The following is a 20,000-nucleotide window of genomic DNA, read 5'->3' as shown; positions in this document are numbered from 1 at the left end:
CTATATATTAATATGCACACAGTAAGTTCTACACAGATCTGCGAGTAGAGGAGGGTGGAAAGAAATACTGGGAGAAATAAAAGCTAATTTACCCAATTTTTGATTTATGATCAACATTTATAGACAGTAATATTGGGCACAAATGTTATAATAATAATAGTTAAACTCATTGTTTTCCTCACAGTTTCCTGTAGAAGTTCAGTTCAATAAATAGAGACGTATACACCCTGTCTTTTAAAGTATTACAACAATGTAATCACTGTACGTACACACTGTGTACTGTACGTGTACTCTCGTTGTGATGGAATCTAAATGAGGTCACTTCCTGTAGTAGCTAGTAATTAGATTACACTGGAGGGGAGAGAGATGAGATGATAGAAGAAGAAGACGTTTCACATCCTCGAACACACACTGACTGAATCAGAAACATGGACTCTAAAACACTGAGGGTGACAAAACCTGAAAATACGCAAAATGTATCCAAGGTCACTCCAACCCTCTGTAGATAAGAAGTGGACTGAGTCATAACTGTCTATTTCAAAATACTACAAACTGGCCCTTTAAACTACAACTCCCATGGATAAAAGAACTACATCTGTAACCAGCAGAGCTGAAACAAGCCTCCATGAAAAGTCTTTTCATCCAACTGTTAAGGCATACGACAAAAATAAAAACCAGACATGATCACTGAAGACCAGTCTTTAATGCATCCATGGTTATTATGGGATGCAGCTTTCTGATTGGTCAGAAAATGTTTTGTGAAAGTAATCTAAATGGAAACCAATAAACCCAAAATACATTTACCATGATGGTAAAGTCTGCAGACAATGTTTCTGTGTGTGTGTTTGCTCTGAAAGACCACATGCAATTTATTTTCTACACACACACACACACACACACACACACACACACACACACACACACACACACACACACACACACACACACACACACACACACACACAATGTGGCTGCAAGCAAACAATCATCTCTCTCTCATTCCTTAACTGTTTCTGTTTTTCCCCTAAATTGGGTTCAAAAACAAGCACTTTCTGTGTGTGTGTGTGTGTGTGTGTGTGTGTGTGTGTGTGTGTGTGTGTGTGTGTGTGTGTGTGTGTGTGTGTGTGTGTGTGTATAATGAGGCATATAATGAGAGGCCTTGGCCACATTCATCACCTTTTAAAGGCAACAGGAAACACACACACACACCCTGGAGGGCATGGAGAGAGAGAGAGAGAGAGTGTAGAAACAGAGAGAGAGAGATGAGTGAAAAATGAGAGATCTTGACATGAAGATGAGGAGAAGAAGAAGACAGCAGGAATGATGCAAACAAAACCAACATGGTGTGGAGAGAAGACTGGAGAATAGAGAAGTAAAAAAAGGACGAAGGAAAGTGTCTTCCTAAATCAATCGGTGTCTTCTGATTGGACGCGTGGTTAAGGTGTGGTTAGATTTAGGTAAAAAGAAGAAACCAGCGCTGACTTTCTGTTGGAGATATGAAACATGTCAAAGTCACGTGTTTCGTTTTCCATCCATCCAACACGAACTCCTCACTAACACATTTTTGCAGCAGTGTGTATTTCCAAGCTGACAGCAGCTTTATTGACAGGAAACATAACATGGAGACCAAACAGACCAACTATGCAGCACAGACGCCTCTTAGAGAACATACTTATATGTATGTGAGTGTTATTCACAGCGCCACAGGCATCGAGACAGAAAATATGTGAGGCAGGTCAGCTGACTCTCTGGAGTTGAGCAAGAGAACCCTAAAAATGATTACAATTAGCCTATTAAAAGTACCCTAAATATGATTAAAATTAGGCTATAACAAGTAGCATATCTATGATTAAAACTAGCCTATTAAAAGTAGCATATCTATGATTAAAAGTACCGTAAATATGATTAAAATTAGCCTATTAAAAGTGTTTTCACTACCATTAAAAGTAGCCCATATATGATTAAGAGTTAAAGTCAAAGGTTTTGGGTTCAAAATCCAACATAGTGAAGTTTTACTTTCAGCAGGTTAGGAACCTTTTTATTGTAGGAATGATGAAAATATTAAATGCACTACAAGTTAAACTGAAAAGTTGTGGGTTCAAGTACCAGCAAAGTTGACCTTTAGATTCTGCAATTATGAAAAAAGGCAGAAGTGATCCTTGAAACTGGCGGATTCCTGCTTAAATGAATCCTTTATGCCTACATAAAGAGTTTACCAGTAGTTGAACTCAAAGGTTTTGGGTTCAAGCCCCAACATAGAGAAGTTTTACATGAAGCAGGGTGCAAACCTTGACATTGTAGTTTTAAAGGTTTGATCAATCCTATCATTCTTGTTTTTTTTGTCTTTTAATTAATTATTGACAACTGGCTCTGTGGCGCAATGGACAGCGCATTGGACTTCTAGATAATCTGTGAGTAAGCAATTCAAAGGTTGTGGGTTCGAGTCCCACCAGAGTCGATCTTTAGACATTATAGTTCATGACAAAAAAAGCAGAACCTTTAAACTGTCAGATTCCTGCTTCAGTTAGTTCTCTTCATGCAAAATAATGAATGTACTACAAATTAAACTGAAAGGTTATGGGTTGGAGTCCCAGCAAAATTGACCCTTAGATTCTGCAATTATGAAAAAAGGAAGAAGTGATCCTTGAAACTGTGGGATTCCTGCTTGAACTAATCCTTTTATGCCAAATTAAAGAGTTTATTGGTAGTTAAATTTAAAAGTTTTGGGTTCAAGCCCCAACATAGAGAAGTTTTACATGAAGCAGGGTGCAAACCTTGACATTGTAGTTTTAAAGGTTTGCTCAATCCTATTATTCTTGGTTTTTTTTGTCTTTTAATTACTTATTGACAACTGGCTCTGTGGCGCAATGGACAGCGCATTGGACTTCTAGATAATCTGTGAGTAAGCAATTCAAAGGTTGTGGGTTCGAGTCCCACCAGAGTCGATCTTTAGACATTATAGTTCATGACAAAAAAAGTAGAACCTTTAAACTGTCAGATTCCTGCTTCAGTTAGTTCTCTTCATGCAAAATAATGAATGTACTACAAATTAAACTGAAAGGTTATGGGTTGGAGTCCCAGCAAAGATTGACCCTTAGATTCTGCAATTATGAAAAAAGGAAGAAGTGATCCTTGAAACTGTGGGATTCCTGCTTGAACTAATCCTTTTATGCCAAATTAAAGAGTTTATTGGTAGTTAAATTTAAAAGTTTTGGGTTCAAGCCCCAACATAGAGAAGTTGTACATGAAGCAGGGTGCAAACCTTGACATTGTAGTTTTAAAGGTTTGATCAATCCTATCATTCTTGTTTTTTTTTTGTCTTTTAAACAACTGTTGACAACTGGCTCTGTGGCGCAATGGACAGCGCATTGGACTTCTAGATTATCTGTGAGTAAGCAATTCAAAGGTTGTGGGTTCGAGTCCCACCAGAGTCGATCTTTAGACATTATAGTTCATGACAAAAAAGCAGAACCTTTAAACTGTCAGATTCCTGCTTCAGTTAGTTCTCTTCATGCAAAATAATGAATGTACTCCAAATTAAACTGAAAGGTTATGGGTTGGAGTCCCAGCAAAGATGACCCTTAGATTCTGCAATTATGAAAAAAGGCAGAAGTGATCCTTGAAACTGTGGGATTCCTGCTTGAACTAATCCTTTTATGCCAAATTAAAGAGTTTATTGGTAGTTAAATTTAAAAGTTTTGGGTTCAAGCCCCAACATAGAGAAGTTTTACATGAAGCAGGGTGCAAACCTTGACATTGTAGTTTTAAAGGTTTGTTCAATCCTATCATTCTTGGTTTTTTTTGTCTTTTAATTACTTATTGACAACTGGCTCTGTGGCGCAATGGACAGCGCATTGGACTTCTAGATAATCTGTGAGTAAGCAATTCAAAGGTTGTGGGTTCGAGTCCCACCAGAGTCGATCTTTAGACATTATAGTTCATGACAAAAAAAGCAGAACCTTTAAACTGTCAGATTCCTGCTTCAGTTAGTTCTCTTCATGCAAAACAATGAATGTACTCCAAATTAAACTGAAAGGTTATGGGTTGGAGTCCCAGCAAAGATGACCCTTAGATTCTGCAATTATGAAAAAAGGCAGAAGTGATCCTTGAAACTGTGGGATTCCTGCTTGAACTAATCCTTTTATGCCAAATTAAAGAGTTTATTGGTAGTTAAATTTAAAAGTTTTGGGTTCAAGCCCCAACATAGAGAAGTTTTACATGAAGCAGGGTGCAAACCTTGACATTGTAGTTTTAAAGGTTTGATCAATCCTATCATTCTTGGTTTTTTTTGTCTTTTAATTACTTATTGACAACTGGCTCTGTGGCGCAATGGACAGCGCATTGGACTTCTAGATAATCTGTGAGTAAGCAATTCAAAGGTTGTGGGTTCGAGTCCCACCAGAGTCGATCTTTAGACATTATAGTTCATGACAAAAAAAGCAGAACCTTTAAACTGTCAGATTCCTGCTTCAGTTAGTTCTCTTCATGCAAAATAATGAATGTACTCCAAATTAAACTGAAAGGTTATGGGTTGGAGTCCCAGCAAAGATGACCCTTAGATTCTGCAATTATGAAAAAAGGCAGAAGTGATCCTTGAAACTGTGGGATTCCTGCTTGAACTAATCCTTTTATGCCAAATTAAAGAGTTTATTGGTAGTTAAATTTAAAAGTTTTGGGTTCAAGCCCCAACATAGAGAAGTTTTACATGAAGCAGGGTGCAAACCTTGACATTGTAGTTTTAAAGGTTTGATCAATCCTATCATTCTTGGTTTTTTTGTCTTTTAATTACTTATTGACAACTGGCTCTGTGGCGCAATGGACAGCGCATTGGACTTCTAGATAATCTGTGAGTAAGCAATTCAAAGGTTGTGGGTTCGAGTCCCACCAGAGTCGATATTTTGACATTATAGTTCATGACAAAAAAGCAGAACCTTTAAACTGTCAGATTCCTGCTTCAGTTAGTTCTCTTCATGCAAAATAATGAATGTACTACAAATTAAACTGAAAGGTTATGGGTTGGAGTCCCAGCAAAATGACCCTTAGATTCTGCAATTATGAAAAAAGGAAGAAGTGATCCTTGAAACTGTGGGATTCCTGCTTGAACTAATCCTTTTATGCCAAATTAAAGAGTTTATTGGTAGTTAAATTTAAAAGTTTTGGGTTCAAGCCCCAACATAGAGAAGTTTTACATGAAGCAGGGTGCAAACCTTGACATTGTAGTTTTAAAGGTTTGCTCAATCCTATTATTCTTGGTTTTTTTTGTCTTTTAATTACTTATTGACAACTGGCTCTGTGGCGCAATGGACAGCGCATTGGACTTCTAGATAATCTGTGAGTAAGCAATTCAAAGGTTGTGGGTTCGAGTCCCACCAGAGTCGATCTTTAGACATTATAGTTCATGACAAAAAAAGCAGAACCTTTAAACTGTCAGATTCCTGCTTCAGTTAGTTCTCTTCATGCAAAATAATGAATGTACTACAAATTAAACTGAAAGGTTATGGGTTGGAGTCCCAGCAAAATTGACCCTTAGATTCTGCAATTATGAAAAAAGGCAGAAGTGATCCTTGAAACTGTGGGATTCCTGCTTGAACTAATCCTTTTATGCCAAATTAAAGAGTTTATTGGTAGTTAAATTTAAAAGTTTTTGGTTCAAGCCCCAACATAGAGAAGTTTTACATGAAGCAGGGTGCAAACCTTGACATCGTAGTTTTAAAGGTTTGTTCAATCCTATCATTCTTGGTTTTTTTTGTCTTTTAATTACTTATTGACAACTGGCTCTGTGGCGCAATGGACAGCGCATTGGACTTCTAGATGATCTGTGAGTAAGCAATTCAAAGGTTGTGGGTTCGAGTCCCACCAGAGTCGATCTTTAGACATTATAGTTCATGACAAAAAAAGCAGAACCTTTAAACTGTCAGATTCCTGCTTCAGTTAGTTCTCTTCATGCAAAATAATGAATGTACTACAAATTAAACTGAAAGGTTATGGGTTGGAGTCCCAGCAAAATTGACCCTTAGATTCTGCAATTATGAAAAAAGGCAGAAGTGATCCTTGAAACTGTGGGATTCCTGCTTGAACTAATCCTTTTATGCCAAATTAAAGAGTTTATTGGTAGTTAAATTTAAAAGTTTTGGGTTCAAGCCCCAACATAGAGAAGTTTTACATGAAGCAGGGTGCAAACCTTGACATTGTAGTTTTAAAGGTTTGATCAATCCTATCATTCTTGGTTTTTTTTGTCTTTTAAACAATTGTTGACAACTGGCTCTGTGGCGCAATGGACAGCGCATTGGACTTCTAGATAATCTGTGAGTAAGCAATTCAAAGGTTGTGGGTTCGAGTCCCACCAGAGTCGATCTTTAGACATTATAGTTCATGACAAAAAAAGCAGAACCTTTAAACTGTCAGATTCCTGCTTCAGTTAGTTCTCTTCATGCAAAATAATGAATGTACTACAAATTAAACTGAAAGGTTATGGGTTGGAGTCCCAGCAAAGATTGACCCTTAGATTCTGCAATTATGAAAAAAGGAAGAAGTGATCCTTGAAACTGTGGGATTCCTGCTTGAACTAATCCTTTTATGCCAAATTAAAGAGTTTATTGGTAGTTAAATTTAAAAGTTTTGGGTTCAAGCCCCAACATAGAGAAGTTTTACATGAAGCAGGGTGCAAACCTTGACATCGTAGTTTTAAAGGTTTGTTCAATCCTATCATTCTTGGTTTTTTTTGTCTTTTAATTACAATTATTGACAACTGGCTCTGTGGCGCAATGGACAGCGCATTGGACTTCTAGATAATCTGTGAGTAAGCAATTCAAAGGTTGTGGGTTCGAGTCCCACCAGAGTCGATCTTTAGACATTATAGTTCATGACAAAAAAGCAGAACCTTTAAACTGTCAGATTCCTGCTTCAGTTAGTTCTCTTCATGCAAAATAATGAATGTACTACAAATTAAACTGAAAGGTTATGGGTTGGAGTCCCAGCAAAATTGACCCTTAGATTCTGCAATTATGAAAAAAGGAAGAAGTGATCCTTGAAACTGTGGGATTCCTGCTTGAACTAATCCTTTTATGCCAAATTAAAGAGTTTATTGGTAGTTAAATTTAAAAGTTTTGGGTTCAAGCCCCAACATAGAGAAGTTTTACATGAAGCAGGGTGCAAACCTTGACATTGTAGTTTTAAAGGTTTGCTCAATCCTATTATTCTTGGTTTTTTTTGTCTTTTAATTACTTATTGACAACTGGCTCTGTGGCGCAATGGACAGCGCATTGGACTTCTAGATAATCTGTGAGTAAGCAATTCAAAGGTTGTGGGTTCGAGTCCCACCAGAGTCGATCTTTAGACATTATAGTTCATGACAAAAAAAGCAGAACCTTTAAACTGTCAGATTCCTGCTTCAGTTAGTTCTCTTCATGCAAAATAATGAATGTACTACAAATTAAACTGAAAGGTTATGGGTTGGAGTCCCAGCAAAGATGACCCTTAGATTCTGCAATTATGAAAAAAGGCAGAAGTGATCCTTGAAACTGTGGGATTCCTGCTTGAACTAATCCTTTTATGCCAAATTAAAGAGTTTATTGGTAGTTAAATTTAAAAGTTTTTGGTTCAAGCCCCAACATAGAGAAGTTTTACATGAAGCAGGGTGCAAACCTTGACATCGTAGTTTTAAAGGTTTGTTCAATCCTATCATTCTTGGTTTTTTTTGTCTTTTAATTAATTATTGACAACTGGCTCTGTGGCGCAATGGACAGCGCATTGGACTTCTAGATAATCTGTGAGTAAGCAATTCAAAGGTTGTGGGTTCGAGTCCCACCAGAGTCGATCTTTAGACATTATAGTTCATGACAAAAAAAGCAGAACCTTTAAACTGTCAGATTCCTGCTTCAGTTAGTTCTCTTCATGCAAAATAATGAATGTACTACAAATTAAACTGAAAGGTTATGGGTTGGAGTCCCAGCAAAGATGACCCTTAGATTCTGCAATTATGAAAAAAGGCAGAAGTGATCCTTGAAACTGTGGGATTCCTGCTTGAACTAATCCTTTTATGCCAAATTAAAGAGTTTATTGGTAGTTAAATTTAAAAGTTTTGGGTTCAAGCCCCAACATAGAGAAGTTTTACATGAAGCAGGGTGCAAACCTTGACATTGTAGTTTTAAAGGTTTGATCAATCCTATCATTCTTGGTTTTTTTTGTCTTTTAATTACAATTATTGACAACTGGCTCTGTGGCGCAATGGACAGCGCATTGGACTTCTAGATAATCTGTGAGTAAGCAATTCAAAGGTTGTGGGTTCGAGTCCCACCAGAGTCGATCTTTAGACATTATAGTTCATGACAAAAAAAGCAGAACCTTTAAACTGTCAGATTCCTGCTTCAGTTAGTTCTCTTCATGCAAAATAATGAATGTACTACAAATTAAACTGAAAGGTTATGGGTTGGAGTCCCAGCAAAGATGACCCTTAGATTCTGCAATTATGAAAAAAGGCAGAAGTGATCCTTGAAACTGTGGGATTCCTGCTTGAACTAATCCTTTTATGCCAAATTAAAGAGTTTATTGGTAGTTAAATTTAAAAGTTTTGGGTTCAAGCCCCAACATAGAGAAGTTTTACATGAAGCAGGGTGCAAACCTTGACATTGTAGTTTTAAAGGTTTGCTCAATCCTATTATTCTTGGTTTTTTTTGTCTTTTAATTACTTATTGACAACTGGCTCTGTGGCGCAATGGACAGCGCATTGGACTTCTAGATAATCTGTGAGTAAGCAATTCAAAGGTTGTGGGTTCGAGTCCCACCAGAGTCGATCTTTAGACATTATAGTTCATGACAAAAAAAGCAGAACCTTTAAACTGTCAGATTCCTGCTTCAGTTAGTTCTCTTCATGCAAAATAATGAATGTACTACAAATTAAACTGAAAGGTTATGGGTTGGAGTCCCAGCAAAATTGACCCTTAGATTCTGCAATTATGAAAAAAGGAAGAAGTGATCCTTGAAACTGTGGGATTCCTAATCCTTTTATGCCAAATTAAAGAGTTTATTGGTAGTTAAATTTAAAAGTTTTGGGTTCAAGCCCCAACATAGAGAAGTTTTACATGAAGCAGGGTGCAAACCTTGACATTGTAGTTTTAAAGGTTTGATCAATCCTATCATTCTTGGTTTTTTTTGTCTTTTAATTACTTATTGACAACTGGCTCTGTGGCGCAATGGACAGCGCATTGGACTTCTAGATAATCTGTGAGTAAGCAATTCAAAGGTTGTGGGTTCGAGTCCCACCAGAGTCGATCTTTAGACATTATAGTTCATGACAAAAAAAGCAGAACCTTTAAACTGTCAGATTCCTGCTTCAGTTAGTTCTCTTCATGCAAAACAATGAATGTACTACAAATTAAACTGAAAGGTTATGGGTTGGAGTCCCAGCAAAATGACCCTTAGATTCTGCAATTATGAAAAAAGGAAGAAGTGATCCTTGAAACTGTGGGATTCCTGCTTGAACTAATCCTTTTATGCCAAATTAAAGAGTTTATTGGTAGTTAAATTTAAAAGTTTTGGGTTCAAGCCCCAACATAGAGAAGTTTTACATGAAGCAGGGTGCAAACCTTGACATTGTAGTTTTAAAGGTTTGCTCAATCCTATTATTCTTGGTTTTTTTTGTCTTTTAATTAATTATTGACAACTGGCTCTGTGGCGCAATGGACAGCGCATTGGACTTCTAGATAATCTGTGAGTAAGCAATTCAAAGGTTGTGGGTTCGAGTCCCACCAGAGTCGATCTTTAGACATTATAGTTCATGACAAAAAAAGCAGAACCTTTAAACTGTCAGATTCCTGCTTCAGTTAGTTCTCTTCATGCAAAATAATGAATGTACTACAAATTAAACTGAAAGGTTATGGGTTGGAGTCCCAGCAAAGATGACCCTTAGATTCTGCAATTATGAAAAAAGGAAGAAGTGATCCTTGAAACTGTGGGATTCCTAATCCTTTTATGCCAAATTAAAGAGTTTATTGGTAGTTAAATTTAAAAGTTTTGGGTTCAAGCCCCAACATAGAGAAGTTTTACATGAAGCAGGGTGCAAACCTTGACATTGTAGTTTTAAAGGTTTGATCAATCCTATCATTCTTGGTTTTTTTGTCTTTTAATTACTTATTGACAACTGGCTCTGTGGCGCAATGGACAGCGCATTGGACTTCTAGATAATCTGTGAGTAAGCAATTCAAAGGTTGTGGGTTCGAGTCCCACCAGAGTCGATCTTTAGACATTATAGTTCATGACAAAAAAGCAGAACCTTTAAACTGTCAGATTCCTGCTTCAGTTAGTTCTCTTCATGCAAAATAATGAATGTACTCCAAATTAAACTGAAAGGTTATGGGTTGGAGTCCCAGCAAAATTGACCTTTAGATTCTGCAATTATGAAAAAAGGCAGAAGTGATCCTTGAAACTGGCGGATTCCTGCTTGAACTAATCCTTTTATGCCAAATTAAAGAGTTTATTGGTAGTTAAATTTAAAAGTTTTTGGTTCAAGCCCCAACATAGAGAAGTTTTACATGAAGCAGGGTGCAAACCTTGACATTGTAGTTTTAAAGGTTTGATCAATCCTATCATTCTTGGTTTTTTTTGTCTTTTAAACAATTGTTGACAACTGGCTCTGTGGCGCAATGGACAGCGCATTGGACTTCTAGATAATCTGTGAGTAAGCAATTCAAAGGTTGTGGGTTCGAGTCCCACCAGAGTCGATATTTTGACATTATAGTTCATGACAAAAAAAGCAGAACCTTTAAACTGTCAGATTCCTGCTTCAGTTAGTTCTCTTCATGCAAAATAATGAATGTACTCCAAATTAAACTGAAAGGTTATGGGTTGGAGTCCCAGCAAAGATGACCCTTAGATTCTGCAATTATGAAAAAAGGCAGAAGTGATCCTTGAAACTGTGGGATTCCTGCTTGAACTAATCCTTTTATGCCAAATTAAAGAGTTTATTGGTAGTTAAATTTAAAAGTTTTGGGTTCAAGCCCCAACATAGAGAAGTTTTACATGAAGCAGGGTGCAAACCTTGACATCGTAGTTTTAAAGGTTTGTTCAATCCTATCATTCTTGGTTTTTTTTGTCTTTTAATTACTTATTGACAACTGGCTCTGTGGCGCAATGGACAGCGCATTGGACTTCTAGATAATCTGTGAGTAAGCAATTCAAAGGTTGTGGGTTCGAGTCCCACCAGAGTCGATATTTTGACATTATAGTTCATGACAAAAAAAGCAGAACCTTTAAACTGTCAGATTCCTGCTTCAGTTAGTTCTCTTCATGCAAAATAATGAATGTACTACAAATTAAACTGAAAGGTTATGGGTTGGAGTCCCAGCAAAATTGACCCTTAGATTCTGCAATTATGAAAAAAGGAAGAAGTGATCCTTGAAACTGTGGGATTCCTGCTTGAACTAATCCTTTTATGCCAAATTAAAGAGTTTATTGGTAGTTAAATTTAAAAGTTTTGGGTTCAAGCCCCAACATAGAGAAGTTTTACATGAAGCAGGGTGCAAACCTTGACATTGTAGTTTTAAAGGTTTGTTCAATCCTATCATTCTTGGTTTTTTTTGTCTTTTAATTACTTATTGACAACTGGCTCTGTGGCGCAATGGACAGCGCATTGGACTTCTAGATAATCTGTGAGTAAGCAATTCAAAGGTTGTGGGTTCGAGTCCCACCAGAGTCGATCTTTAGACATTATAGTTCATGACAAAAAAAGCAGAACCTTTAAACTGTCAGATTCCTGCTTCAGTTAGTTCTCTTCATGCAAAATAATGAATGTACTACAAATTAAACTGAAAGGTTATGGGTTGGAGTCCCAGCAAAATTGACCCTTAGATTCTGCAATTATGAAAAAAGGAAGAAGTGATCCTTGAAACTGTGGGATTCCTAATCCTTTTATGCCAAATTAAAGAGTTTATTGGTAGTTAAATTTAAAAGTTTTGGGTTCAAGCCCCAACATAGAGAAGTTTTACATGAAGCAGGGTGCAAACCTTGACATTGTAGTTTTAAAGGTTTGATCAATCCTATCATTCTTGGGTTTTTTTGTCTTTTAAACAGTTATTGACAACCGGCTCTGTGGCGCAATGGACAGCGCATTGGACTTCTAGATAATCTGTGAGTAAGCAATTCAAAGGTTGTGGGTTCGAGTCCCACCAGAGTCGATCTTTAGACATTATAGTTCATGACAAAAAAAGCAGAACCTTTAAACTGTCAGATTCCTGCTTCAGTTAGTTCTCTTCATGCAAAACAATGAATGTACTCCAAATTAAACTGAAAGGTTATGGGTTGGAGTCCCAGCAAAGATGACCCTTAGATTCTGCAATTATGAAAAAAGGAAGAAGTGATCCTTGAAACTGTGGGATTCCTGCTTGAACTAATCCTTTTATGCCAAATTAAAGAGTTTATTGGTAGTTAAATTTAAAAGTTTTTGGTTCAAGCCCCAACATAGAGAAGTTTTACATGAAGCAGGGTGCAAACCTTGACATCGTAGTTTTAAAGGTTTGTTCAATCCTATCATTCTTGGTTTTTTTTGTCTTTTAATTAATTATTGACAACTGGCTCTGTGGCGCAATGGACAGCGCATTGGACTTCTAGATAATCTGTGAGTAAGCAATTCAAAGGTTGTGGGTTCGAGTCCCACCAGAGTCGATCTTTTGACATTATAGTTCATGACAAAAAAAGCAGAACCTTTAAACTGTCAGATTCCTGCTTCAGTTAGTTCTCTTCATGCAAAATAATGAATGTACTACAAATTAAACTGAAAGGTTATGGGTTGGAGTCCCAGCAAAATTGACCCTTAGATTCTGCAATTATGAAAAAAGGAAGAAGTGATCCTTGAAACTGTGGGATTCCTAATCCTTTTATGCCAAATTAAAGAGTTTATTGGTAGTTAAATTTAAAAGTTTTGGGTTCAAGCCCCAACATAGAGAAGTTTTACATGAAGCAGGGTGCAAACCTTGACATTGTAGTTTTAAAGGTTTGCTCAATCCTATCATTCTTGTTTTTTTTGTCTTTTAATTACTTATTGACAACTGGCTCTGTGGCGCAATGGACAGCGCATTGGACTTCTAGATAATCTGTGAGTAAGCAATTCAAAGGTTGTGGGTTCGAGTCCCACCAGAGTCGATCTTTAGACATTATAGTTCATGACAAAAAAAGCAGAACCTTTAAACTGTCAGATTCCTGCTTCAGTTAGTTCTCTTCATGCAAAATAATGAATGTACTACAAATTAAACTGAAAGGTTATGGGTTGGAGTCCCAGCAAAGATGACCCTTAGATTCTGCAATTATGAAAAAAGGAAGAAGTGATCCTTGAAACTGTGGGATTCCTAATCCTTTTATGCCAAATTAAAGAGTTTATTGGTAGTTAAATTTAAAAGTTTTGGGTTCAAGCCCCAACATAGAGAAGTTTACATGAAGCAGGGTGCAAACCTTGACATTGTAGTTTTAAAGGTTTGATCAATCCTATCATTCTTGGTTTTTTTTGTCTTTTAAACAATTGTTGACAACTGGCTCTGTGGCGCAATGGACAGCGCATTGGACTTCTAGATGATCTGTGAGTAAGCAATTCAAAGGTTGTGGGTTCGAGTCCCACCAGAGTCGATCTTTAGACATTATAGTTCATGACAAAAAAAGCAGAACCTTTAAACTGTCAGATTCCTGCTTCAGTTAGTTCTCTTCATGCAAAACAATGAATGTACTCCAAATTAAACTGAAAGGTTATGGGTTGGAGTCCCAGCAAAGATGACCCTTAGATTCTGCAATTATGAAAAAAGGCAGAAGTGATCCTTGAAACTGTGGGATTCCTGCTTGAACTAATCCTTTTATGCCAAATTAAAGAGTTTATTGGTAGTTAAATTTAAAAGTTTTGGGTTCAAGCCCCAACATAGAGAAGTTGTACATGAAGCAGGGTGCAAACCTTGACATTGTAGTTTTAAAGGTTTGCTCAATCCTATTATTCTTGGTTTTTTTTGTCTTTTAATTACTTATTGACAACTGGCTCTGTGGCGCAATGGACAGCGCATTGGACTTCTAGATAATCTGTGAGTAAGCAATTCAAAGGTTGTGGGTTCGAGTCCCACCAGAGTCGATCTTTAGACATTATAGTTCATGACAAAAAAAGCAGAACCTTTAAACTGTCAGATTCCTGCTTCAGTTAGTTCTCTTCATGCAAAACAATGAATGTACTCCAAATTAAACTGAAAGGTTATGGGTTGGAGTCCCAGCAAAGATGACCCTTAGATTCTGCAATTATGAAAAAAGGCAGAAGTGATCCTTGAAACTGTGGGATTCCTGCTTGAACTAATCCTTTTATGCCAAATTAAAGAGTTTATTGGTAGTTAAATTTAAAAGTTTTGGGTTCAAGCCCCAACATAGAGAAGTTGTACATGAAGCAGGGTGCAAACCTTGACATTGTAGTTTTAAAGGTTTGATCAATCCTATCATTCTTGGTTTTTTTGTCTTTTAAACAATTGTTGACAACTGGCTCTGTGGCGCAATGGACAGCGCATTGGACTTCTAGATAATCTGTGAGTAAGCAATTCAAAGGTTGTGGGTTCGAGTCCCACCAGAGTCGATCTTTAGACATTATAGTTCATGACAAAAAAAGCAGAACCTTTAAACTGTCAGATTCCTGCTTCAGTTAGTTCTCTTCATGCAAAATAATGAATGTACTACAAATTAAACTGAAAGGTTATGGGTTGGAGTCCCAGCAAAGATGACCCTTAGATTCTGCAATTATGAAAAAAGGCAGAAGTGATCCTTGAAACTGTGGGATTCCTGCTTGAACTAATCCTTTTATGCCAAATTAAAGAGTTTATTGGTAGTTAAATTTAAAAGTTTTGGGTTCAAGCCCCAACATAGAGAAGTTTTACATGAAGCAGGGTGCAAACCTTGACATTGTAGTTTTAAAGGTTTGATCAATCCTATCATTCTTGGTTTTTTTGTCTTTTAATTACTTATTGACAACTGGCTCTGTGGCGCAATGGACAGCGCATTGGACTTCTAGATAATCTGTGAGTAAGCAATTCAAAGGTTGTGGGTTCGAGTCCCACCAGAGTCGATCTTTAGACATTATAGTTCATGACAAAAAAAGCAGAACCTTTAAACTGTCAGATTCCTGCTTCAGTTAGTTCTCTTCATGCAAAATAATGAATGTACTACAAATTAAACTGAAAGGTTATGGGTTGGAGTCCCAGCAAAATGACCCTTAGATTCTGCAATTATGAAAAAAGGAAGAAGTGATCCTTGAAACTGTGGGATTCCTGCTTGAACTAATCCTTTTATGCCAAATTAAAGAGTTTATTGGTAGTTAAATTTAAAAGTTTTGGGTTCAAGCCCCAACATAGAGAAGTTGTACATGAAGCAGGGTGCAAACCTTGACATTGTAGTTTTAAAGGTTTGATCAATCCTATCATTCTTGGTTTTTTTGTCTTTTAAACAGTTATTGACAACTGGCTCTGTGGCGCAATGGACAGCGCATTGGACTTCTAGATAATCTGTGAGTAAGCAATTCAAAGGTTGTGGGTTCGAGTCCCACCAGAGTCGATCTTTAGACATTATAGTTCATGACAAAAAAAGCAGAACCTTTAAACTGTCAGATTCCTGCTTCAGTTAGTTCTCTTCATGCAAAATAATGAATGTACTACAAATTAAACTGAAAGGTTATGGGTTGGAGTCCCAGCAAAGATGACCCTTAGATTCTGCAATTATGAAAAAAGGAAGAAGTGATCCTTGAAACTGTGGGATTCCTAATCCTTTTATGCCAAATTAAAGAGTTTATTGGTAGTTAAATTTAAAAGTTTTGGGTTCAAGCCCCAACATAGAGAAGTTGTACATGAAGCAGGGTGCAAACCTTGACATTGTAGTTTTAAAGGTTTGATCAATCCTATCATTCTTGGTTTTTTTGTCTTTTAAACAGTTATTGACAACTGGCTCTGTGGCGCAATGGACAGCGCATTGGACTTCTAGATAATCTGTGAGTAAGCAATTCAAAGGTTGTGGGTTCGAGTCCCACCAGAGTCGATCTTTAGACATTATAGTTCATGACAAAAAAAGCAGAACCTTTAAACTGTCAGATTCCTGCTTCAGTTAGTTCTCTTCATGCAAAATAATGAATGTACTACAAATTAAACTGAAAGGTTATGGGTTGGAGTCCCAGCAAAGATGACCCTTAGATTCTGCAATTATGAAAAAAGGAAGAAGTGATCCTTGAAACTGTGGGATTCCTAATCCTTTTATGCCAAATTAAAGAGTTTATTGGTAGTTAAATTTAAAAGTTTTGGGTTCAAGCCCCAACATAGAGAAGTTGTACATGAAGCAGGGTGCAAACCTTGACATTGTAGTTTTAAAGGTTTGATCAATCCTATCATTCTTGGTTTTTTTTGTCTTTTAATTAATTATTGACAACTGGCTCTGTGGCGCAATGGACAGCGCATTGGACTTCTAGATAATCTGTGAGTAAGCAATTCAAAGGTTGTGGGTTCGAGTCCCACCAGAGTCGATCTTTAGACATTATAGTTCATGACAAAAAAAGCAGAACCTTTAAACTGTCAGATTCCTGCTTCAGTTAGTTCTCTTCATGCAAAATAATGAATGTACTACAAATTAAACTGAAAGGTTATGGGTTGGAGTCCCAGCAAAATTGACCCTTAGATTCTGCAATTATGAAAAAAGGAAGAAGTGATCCTTGAAACTGTGGGATTCCTGCTTGAACTAATCCTTTTATGCCAAATTAAAGAGTTTATTGGTAGTTAAATTTAAAAGTTTTGGGTTCAAGCCCCAACATAGAGAAGTTTACATGAAGCAGGGTGCAAACCTTGACATTGTAGTTTTAAAGGTTTGATCAATCCTATCATTCTTGGTTTTTTTTGTCTTTTAAACAATTGTTGACAACTGGCTCTGTGGCGCAATGGACAGCGCATTGGACTTCTAGATAATCTGTGAGTAAGCAATTCAAAGGTTGTGGGTTCGAGTCCCACCAGAGTCGATCTTTAGACATTATAGTTCATGACAAAAAAAGCAGAACCTTTAAACTGTCAGATTCCTGCTTCAGTTAGTTCTCTTCATGCAAAATAATGAATGTACTACAAATTAAACTGAAAGGTTATGGGTTGGAGTCCCAGCAAAGATGACCCTTAGATTCTGCAATTATGAAAAAAGGAAGAAGTGATCCTTGAAACTGTGGGATTCCTGCTTGAACTAATCCTTTTATGCCAAATTAAAGAGTTTATTGGTAGTTAAATTTAAAAGTTTTGGGTTCAAGCCCCAACATAGAGAAGTTGTACATGAAGCAGGGTGCAAACCTTGACATTGTAGTTTTAAAGGTTTGATCAATCCTATCATTCTTGGTTTTTTTTGTCTTTTAAACAATTGTTGACAACTGGCTCTGTGGCGCAATGGACAGCGCATTGGACTTCTAGATAATCTGTGAGTAAGCAATTCAAAGGTTGTGGGTTCGAGTCCCACCAGAGTCGATATTTTGACATTATAGTTCATGACAAAAAAAGCAGAACCTTTAAACTGTCAGATTCCTGCTTCAGTTAGTTCTCTTCATGCAAAATAATGAATGTACTACAAATTAAACTGAAAGGTTATGGGTTGGAGTCCCAGCAAAATTGACCCTTAGATTCTGCAATTATGAAAAAAGGAAGAAGTGATCCTTGAAACTGTGGGATTCCTAATCCTTTTATGCCAAATTAAAGAGTTTATTGGTAGTTAAATTTAAAAGTTTTGGGTTCAAGCCCCAACATAGAGAAGTTGTACATGAAGCAGGGTGCAAACCTTGACATTGTAGTTTTAAAGGTTTGATCAATCCTATCATTCTTGGTTTTTTTTGTCTTTTAAACAATTGTTGACAACTGGCTCTGTGGCGCAATGGACAGCGCATTGGACTTCTAGATAATCTGTGAGTAAGCAATTCAAAGGTTGTGGGTTCGAGTCCCACCAGAGTCGATCTTTAGACATTATAGTTCATGACAAAAAAAGCAGAACCTTTAAACTGTCAGATTCCTGCTTCAGTTAGTTCTCTTCATGCAAAACAATGAATGTACTCCAAATTAAACTGAAAGGTTATGGGTTGGAGTCCCAGCAAAGATGACCCTTAGATTCTGCAATTATGAAAAAAGGCAGAAGTGATCCTTGAAACTGTGGGATTCCTGCTTGAACTAATCCTTTTATGCCAAATTAAAGAGTTTATTGGTAGTTAAATTTAAAAGTTTTGGGTTCAAGCCCCAACATAGAGAAGTTTTACATGAAGCAGGGTGCAAACCTTGACATTGTAGTTTTAAAGGTTTGATCAATCCTATCATTCTTGGTTTTTTTGTCTTTTAATTACTTATTGACAACTGGCTCTGTGGCGCAATGGACAGCGCATTGGACTTCTAGATAATCTGTGAGTAAGCAATTCAAAGGTTGTGGGTTCGAGTCCCACCAGAGTCGATCTTTAGACATTATAGTTCATGACAAAAAAAGCAGAACCTTTAAACTGTCAGATTCCTGCTTCAGTTAGTTCTCTTCATGCAAAATAATGAATGTACTACAAATTAAACTGAAAGGTTATGGGTTGGAGTCCCAGCAAAGATGACCCTTAGATTCTGCAATTATGAAAAAAGGAAGAAGTGATCCTTGAAACTGTGGGATTCCTAATCCTTTTATGCCAAATTAAAGAGTTTATTGGTAGTTAAATTTAAAAGTTTTGGGTTCAAGCCCCAACATAGAGAAGTTGTACATGAAGCAGGGTGCAAACCTTGACATTGTAGTTTTAAAGGTTTGATCAATCCTATCATTCTTGGTTTTTTTTGTCTTTTAAACAATTGTTGACAACTGGCTCTGTGGCGCAATGGACAGCGCATTGGACTTCTAGATGATCTGTGAGTAAGCAATTCAAAGGTTGTGGGTTCGAGTCCCACCAGAGTCGATCTTTAGACATTATAGTTCATGACAAAAAAAGCAGAACCTTTAAACTGTCAGATTCCTGCTTCAGTTAGTTCTCTTCATGCAAAACAATGAATGTACTCCAAATTAAACTGAAAGGTTATGGGTTGGAGTCCCAGCAAAATTGACCCTTAGATTCTGCAATTATGAAAAAAGGCAGAAGTGATCCTTGAAACTGTGGGATTCCTGCTTGAACTAATCCTTTTATGCCAAATTAAAGAGTTTATTGGTAGTTAAATTTAAAAGTTTTGGGTTCAAGCCCCAACATAGAGAAGTTTTACATGAAGCAGGGTGCAAACCTTGACATTGTAGTTTTAAAGGTTTGCTCAATCCTATTATTCTTGGTTTTTTTTGTCTTTTAATTACTTATTGACAACTGGCTCTGTGGCGCAATGGACAGCGCATTGGACTTCTAGATAATCTGTGAGTAAGCAATTCAAAGGTTGTGGGTTCGAGTCCCACCAGAGTCGATCTTTAGACATTATAGTTCATGACAAAAAAAGCAGAACCTTTAAACTGTCAGATTCCTGCTTCAGTTAGTTCTCTTCATGCAAAATAATGAATGTACTACAAATTAAACTGAAAGGTTATGGGTTGGAGTCCCAGCAAAGATGACCCTTAGATTCTGCAATTATGAAAAAAGGCAGAAGTGATCCTTGAAACTGTGGGATTCCTGCTTGAACTAATCCTTTTATGCCAAATTAAAGAGTTTATTGGTAGTTAAATTTAAAAGTTTTGGGTTCAAGCCCCAACATAGAGAAGTTTTACATGAAGCAGGGTGCAAACCTTGACATTGTAGTTTTAAAGGTTTGATCAATCCTATCATTCTTGGTTTTTTTGTCTTTTAATTAATTATTGACAACTGGCTCTGTGGCGCAATGGACAGCGCATTGGACTTCTAGATAATCTGTGAGTAAGCAATTCAAAGGTTGTGGGTTCGAGTCCCACCAGAGTCGATCTTTAGACATTATAGTTCATGACAAAAAAAGCAGAACCTTTAAACTGTCAGATTCCTGCTTCAGTTAGTTCTCTTCATGCAAAATAATGAATGTACTCCA

General features: G+C 36.9%; 1 protein-coding gene and 37 non-coding genes across 38 annotated transcripts in view; 37 read left to right on the top strand and 1 right to left on the bottom strand.

Annotated features, from left to right (window-relative positions):
• plekhg2 (pleckstrin homology domain containing, family G (with RhoGef domain) member 2) overlaps nt 1-20,000 on the bottom strand; it is a 97,139-nt gene that overhangs the window by 46,740 nt on the left and 30,399 nt on the right. The gene's annotated exons all lie outside the window — the stretch shown is intronic.
• Nucleotides 2,367-2,458, top strand: trnar-ucu (transfer RNA arginine (anticodon UCU)). The gene is given in 2 exon segments: nt 2,367-2,403; nt 2,423-2,458. It is a non-coding gene; the product is annotated as a tRNA-Arg (tRNA).
• Nucleotides 2,854-2,945, top strand: trnar-ucu (transfer RNA arginine (anticodon UCU)). The gene is given in 2 exon segments: nt 2,854-2,890; nt 2,910-2,945. It is a non-coding gene; the product is annotated as a tRNA-Arg (tRNA).
• trnar-ucu (transfer RNA arginine (anticodon UCU)) lies at nt 3,343-3,434 on the top strand. Its single transcript is given in 2 exon segments — nt 3,343-3,379; nt 3,399-3,434. It is a non-coding gene; the product is annotated as a tRNA-Arg (tRNA).
• On the top strand, nt 3,829-3,920 carry trnar-ucu (transfer RNA arginine (anticodon UCU)). Its single transcript is given in 2 exon segments — nt 3,829-3,865; nt 3,885-3,920. It is a non-coding gene; the product is annotated as a tRNA-Arg (tRNA).
• Nucleotides 4,316-4,407, top strand: trnar-ucu (transfer RNA arginine (anticodon UCU)). Its single transcript is given in 2 exon segments — nt 4,316-4,352; nt 4,372-4,407. It is a non-coding gene; the product is annotated as a tRNA-Arg (tRNA).
• Nucleotides 4,802-4,893, top strand: trnar-ucu (transfer RNA arginine (anticodon UCU)). The gene is given in 2 exon segments: nt 4,802-4,838; nt 4,858-4,893. It is a non-coding gene; the product is annotated as a tRNA-Arg (tRNA).
• trnar-ucu (transfer RNA arginine (anticodon UCU)) lies at nt 5,287-5,378 on the top strand. Its single transcript is given in 2 exon segments — nt 5,287-5,323; nt 5,343-5,378. It is a non-coding gene; the product is annotated as a tRNA-Arg (tRNA).
• On the top strand, nt 5,774-5,865 carry trnar-ucu (transfer RNA arginine (anticodon UCU)). Its single transcript is given in 2 exon segments — nt 5,774-5,810; nt 5,830-5,865. It is a non-coding gene; the product is annotated as a tRNA-Arg (tRNA).
• Nucleotides 6,261-6,352, top strand: trnar-ucu (transfer RNA arginine (anticodon UCU)). Its single transcript is given in 2 exon segments — nt 6,261-6,297; nt 6,317-6,352. It is a non-coding gene; the product is annotated as a tRNA-Arg (tRNA).
• Nucleotides 6,751-6,842, top strand: trnar-ucu (transfer RNA arginine (anticodon UCU)). Its single transcript is given in 2 exon segments — nt 6,751-6,787; nt 6,807-6,842. It is a non-coding gene; the product is annotated as a tRNA-Arg (tRNA).
• Nucleotides 7,237-7,328, top strand: trnar-ucu (transfer RNA arginine (anticodon UCU)). The gene is given in 2 exon segments: nt 7,237-7,273; nt 7,293-7,328. It is a non-coding gene; the product is annotated as a tRNA-Arg (tRNA).
• Nucleotides 7,724-7,815, top strand: trnar-ucu (transfer RNA arginine (anticodon UCU)). Its single transcript is given in 2 exon segments — nt 7,724-7,760; nt 7,780-7,815. It is a non-coding gene; the product is annotated as a tRNA-Arg (tRNA).
• trnar-ucu (transfer RNA arginine (anticodon UCU)) lies at nt 8,213-8,304 on the top strand. Its single transcript is given in 2 exon segments — nt 8,213-8,249; nt 8,269-8,304. It is a non-coding gene; the product is annotated as a tRNA-Arg (tRNA).
• Nucleotides 8,700-8,791, top strand: trnar-ucu (transfer RNA arginine (anticodon UCU)). The gene is given in 2 exon segments: nt 8,700-8,736; nt 8,756-8,791. It is a non-coding gene; the product is annotated as a tRNA-Arg (tRNA).
• Nucleotides 9,178-9,269, top strand: trnar-ucu (transfer RNA arginine (anticodon UCU)). Its single transcript is given in 2 exon segments — nt 9,178-9,214; nt 9,234-9,269. It is a non-coding gene; the product is annotated as a tRNA-Arg (tRNA).
• trnar-ucu (transfer RNA arginine (anticodon UCU)) lies at nt 9,664-9,755 on the top strand. Its single transcript is given in 2 exon segments — nt 9,664-9,700; nt 9,720-9,755. It is a non-coding gene; the product is annotated as a tRNA-Arg (tRNA).
• Nucleotides 10,141-10,232, top strand: trnar-ucu (transfer RNA arginine (anticodon UCU)). Its single transcript is given in 2 exon segments — nt 10,141-10,177; nt 10,197-10,232. It is a non-coding gene; the product is annotated as a tRNA-Arg (tRNA).
• Nucleotides 10,627-10,718, top strand: trnar-ucu (transfer RNA arginine (anticodon UCU)). Its single transcript is given in 2 exon segments — nt 10,627-10,663; nt 10,683-10,718. It is a non-coding gene; the product is annotated as a tRNA-Arg (tRNA).
• Nucleotides 11,114-11,205, top strand: trnar-ucu (transfer RNA arginine (anticodon UCU)). Its single transcript is given in 2 exon segments — nt 11,114-11,150; nt 11,170-11,205. It is a non-coding gene; the product is annotated as a tRNA-Arg (tRNA).
• On the top strand, nt 11,601-11,692 carry trnar-ucu (transfer RNA arginine (anticodon UCU)). Its single transcript is given in 2 exon segments — nt 11,601-11,637; nt 11,657-11,692. It is a non-coding gene; the product is annotated as a tRNA-Arg (tRNA).
• trnar-ucu (transfer RNA arginine (anticodon UCU)) lies at nt 12,079-12,170 on the top strand. The gene is given in 2 exon segments: nt 12,079-12,115; nt 12,135-12,170. It is a non-coding gene; the product is annotated as a tRNA-Arg (tRNA).
• Nucleotides 12,566-12,657, top strand: trnar-ucu (transfer RNA arginine (anticodon UCU)). Its single transcript is given in 2 exon segments — nt 12,566-12,602; nt 12,622-12,657. It is a non-coding gene; the product is annotated as a tRNA-Arg (tRNA).
• Nucleotides 13,043-13,134, top strand: trnar-ucu (transfer RNA arginine (anticodon UCU)). Its single transcript is given in 2 exon segments — nt 13,043-13,079; nt 13,099-13,134. It is a non-coding gene; the product is annotated as a tRNA-Arg (tRNA).
• Nucleotides 13,520-13,611, top strand: trnar-ucu (transfer RNA arginine (anticodon UCU)). Its single transcript is given in 2 exon segments — nt 13,520-13,556; nt 13,576-13,611. It is a non-coding gene; the product is annotated as a tRNA-Arg (tRNA).
• On the top strand, nt 14,007-14,098 carry trnar-ucu (transfer RNA arginine (anticodon UCU)). The gene is given in 2 exon segments: nt 14,007-14,043; nt 14,063-14,098. It is a non-coding gene; the product is annotated as a tRNA-Arg (tRNA).
• trnar-ucu (transfer RNA arginine (anticodon UCU)) lies at nt 14,493-14,584 on the top strand. Its single transcript is given in 2 exon segments — nt 14,493-14,529; nt 14,549-14,584. It is a non-coding gene; the product is annotated as a tRNA-Arg (tRNA).
• trnar-ucu (transfer RNA arginine (anticodon UCU)) lies at nt 14,979-15,070 on the top strand. Its single transcript is given in 2 exon segments — nt 14,979-15,015; nt 15,035-15,070. It is a non-coding gene; the product is annotated as a tRNA-Arg (tRNA).
• trnar-ucu (transfer RNA arginine (anticodon UCU)) lies at nt 15,464-15,555 on the top strand. The gene is given in 2 exon segments: nt 15,464-15,500; nt 15,520-15,555. It is a non-coding gene; the product is annotated as a tRNA-Arg (tRNA).
• trnar-ucu (transfer RNA arginine (anticodon UCU)) lies at nt 15,941-16,032 on the top strand. The gene is given in 2 exon segments: nt 15,941-15,977; nt 15,997-16,032. It is a non-coding gene; the product is annotated as a tRNA-Arg (tRNA).
• trnar-ucu (transfer RNA arginine (anticodon UCU)) lies at nt 16,419-16,510 on the top strand. Its single transcript is given in 2 exon segments — nt 16,419-16,455; nt 16,475-16,510. It is a non-coding gene; the product is annotated as a tRNA-Arg (tRNA).
• trnar-ucu (transfer RNA arginine (anticodon UCU)) lies at nt 16,905-16,996 on the top strand. The gene is given in 2 exon segments: nt 16,905-16,941; nt 16,961-16,996. It is a non-coding gene; the product is annotated as a tRNA-Arg (tRNA).
• On the top strand, nt 17,392-17,483 carry trnar-ucu (transfer RNA arginine (anticodon UCU)). The gene is given in 2 exon segments: nt 17,392-17,428; nt 17,448-17,483. It is a non-coding gene; the product is annotated as a tRNA-Arg (tRNA).
• Nucleotides 17,870-17,961, top strand: trnar-ucu (transfer RNA arginine (anticodon UCU)). Its single transcript is given in 2 exon segments — nt 17,870-17,906; nt 17,926-17,961. It is a non-coding gene; the product is annotated as a tRNA-Arg (tRNA).
• Nucleotides 18,356-18,447, top strand: trnar-ucu (transfer RNA arginine (anticodon UCU)). Its single transcript is given in 2 exon segments — nt 18,356-18,392; nt 18,412-18,447. It is a non-coding gene; the product is annotated as a tRNA-Arg (tRNA).
• Nucleotides 18,834-18,925, top strand: trnar-ucu (transfer RNA arginine (anticodon UCU)). Its single transcript is given in 2 exon segments — nt 18,834-18,870; nt 18,890-18,925. It is a non-coding gene; the product is annotated as a tRNA-Arg (tRNA).
• On the top strand, nt 19,321-19,412 carry trnar-ucu (transfer RNA arginine (anticodon UCU)). The gene is given in 2 exon segments: nt 19,321-19,357; nt 19,377-19,412. It is a non-coding gene; the product is annotated as a tRNA-Arg (tRNA).
• Nucleotides 19,807-19,898, top strand: trnar-ucu (transfer RNA arginine (anticodon UCU)). Its single transcript is given in 2 exon segments — nt 19,807-19,843; nt 19,863-19,898. It is a non-coding gene; the product is annotated as a tRNA-Arg (tRNA).

The sequence above is a fragment of the Anoplopoma fimbria genome, chromosome 1, assembly GCF_027596085.1.
Source record: "Anoplopoma fimbria isolate UVic2021 breed Golden Eagle Sablefish chromosome 1, Afim_UVic_2022, whole genome shotgun sequence".
NCBI lineage: Eukaryota > Metazoa > Chordata > Actinopteri > Perciformes > Anoplopomatidae > Anoplopoma > Anoplopoma fimbria.
The sequence above is the reverse complement of the archived record's forward strand: the minus strand, read 5'-3'. Positions and strand labels throughout refer to the sequence as shown.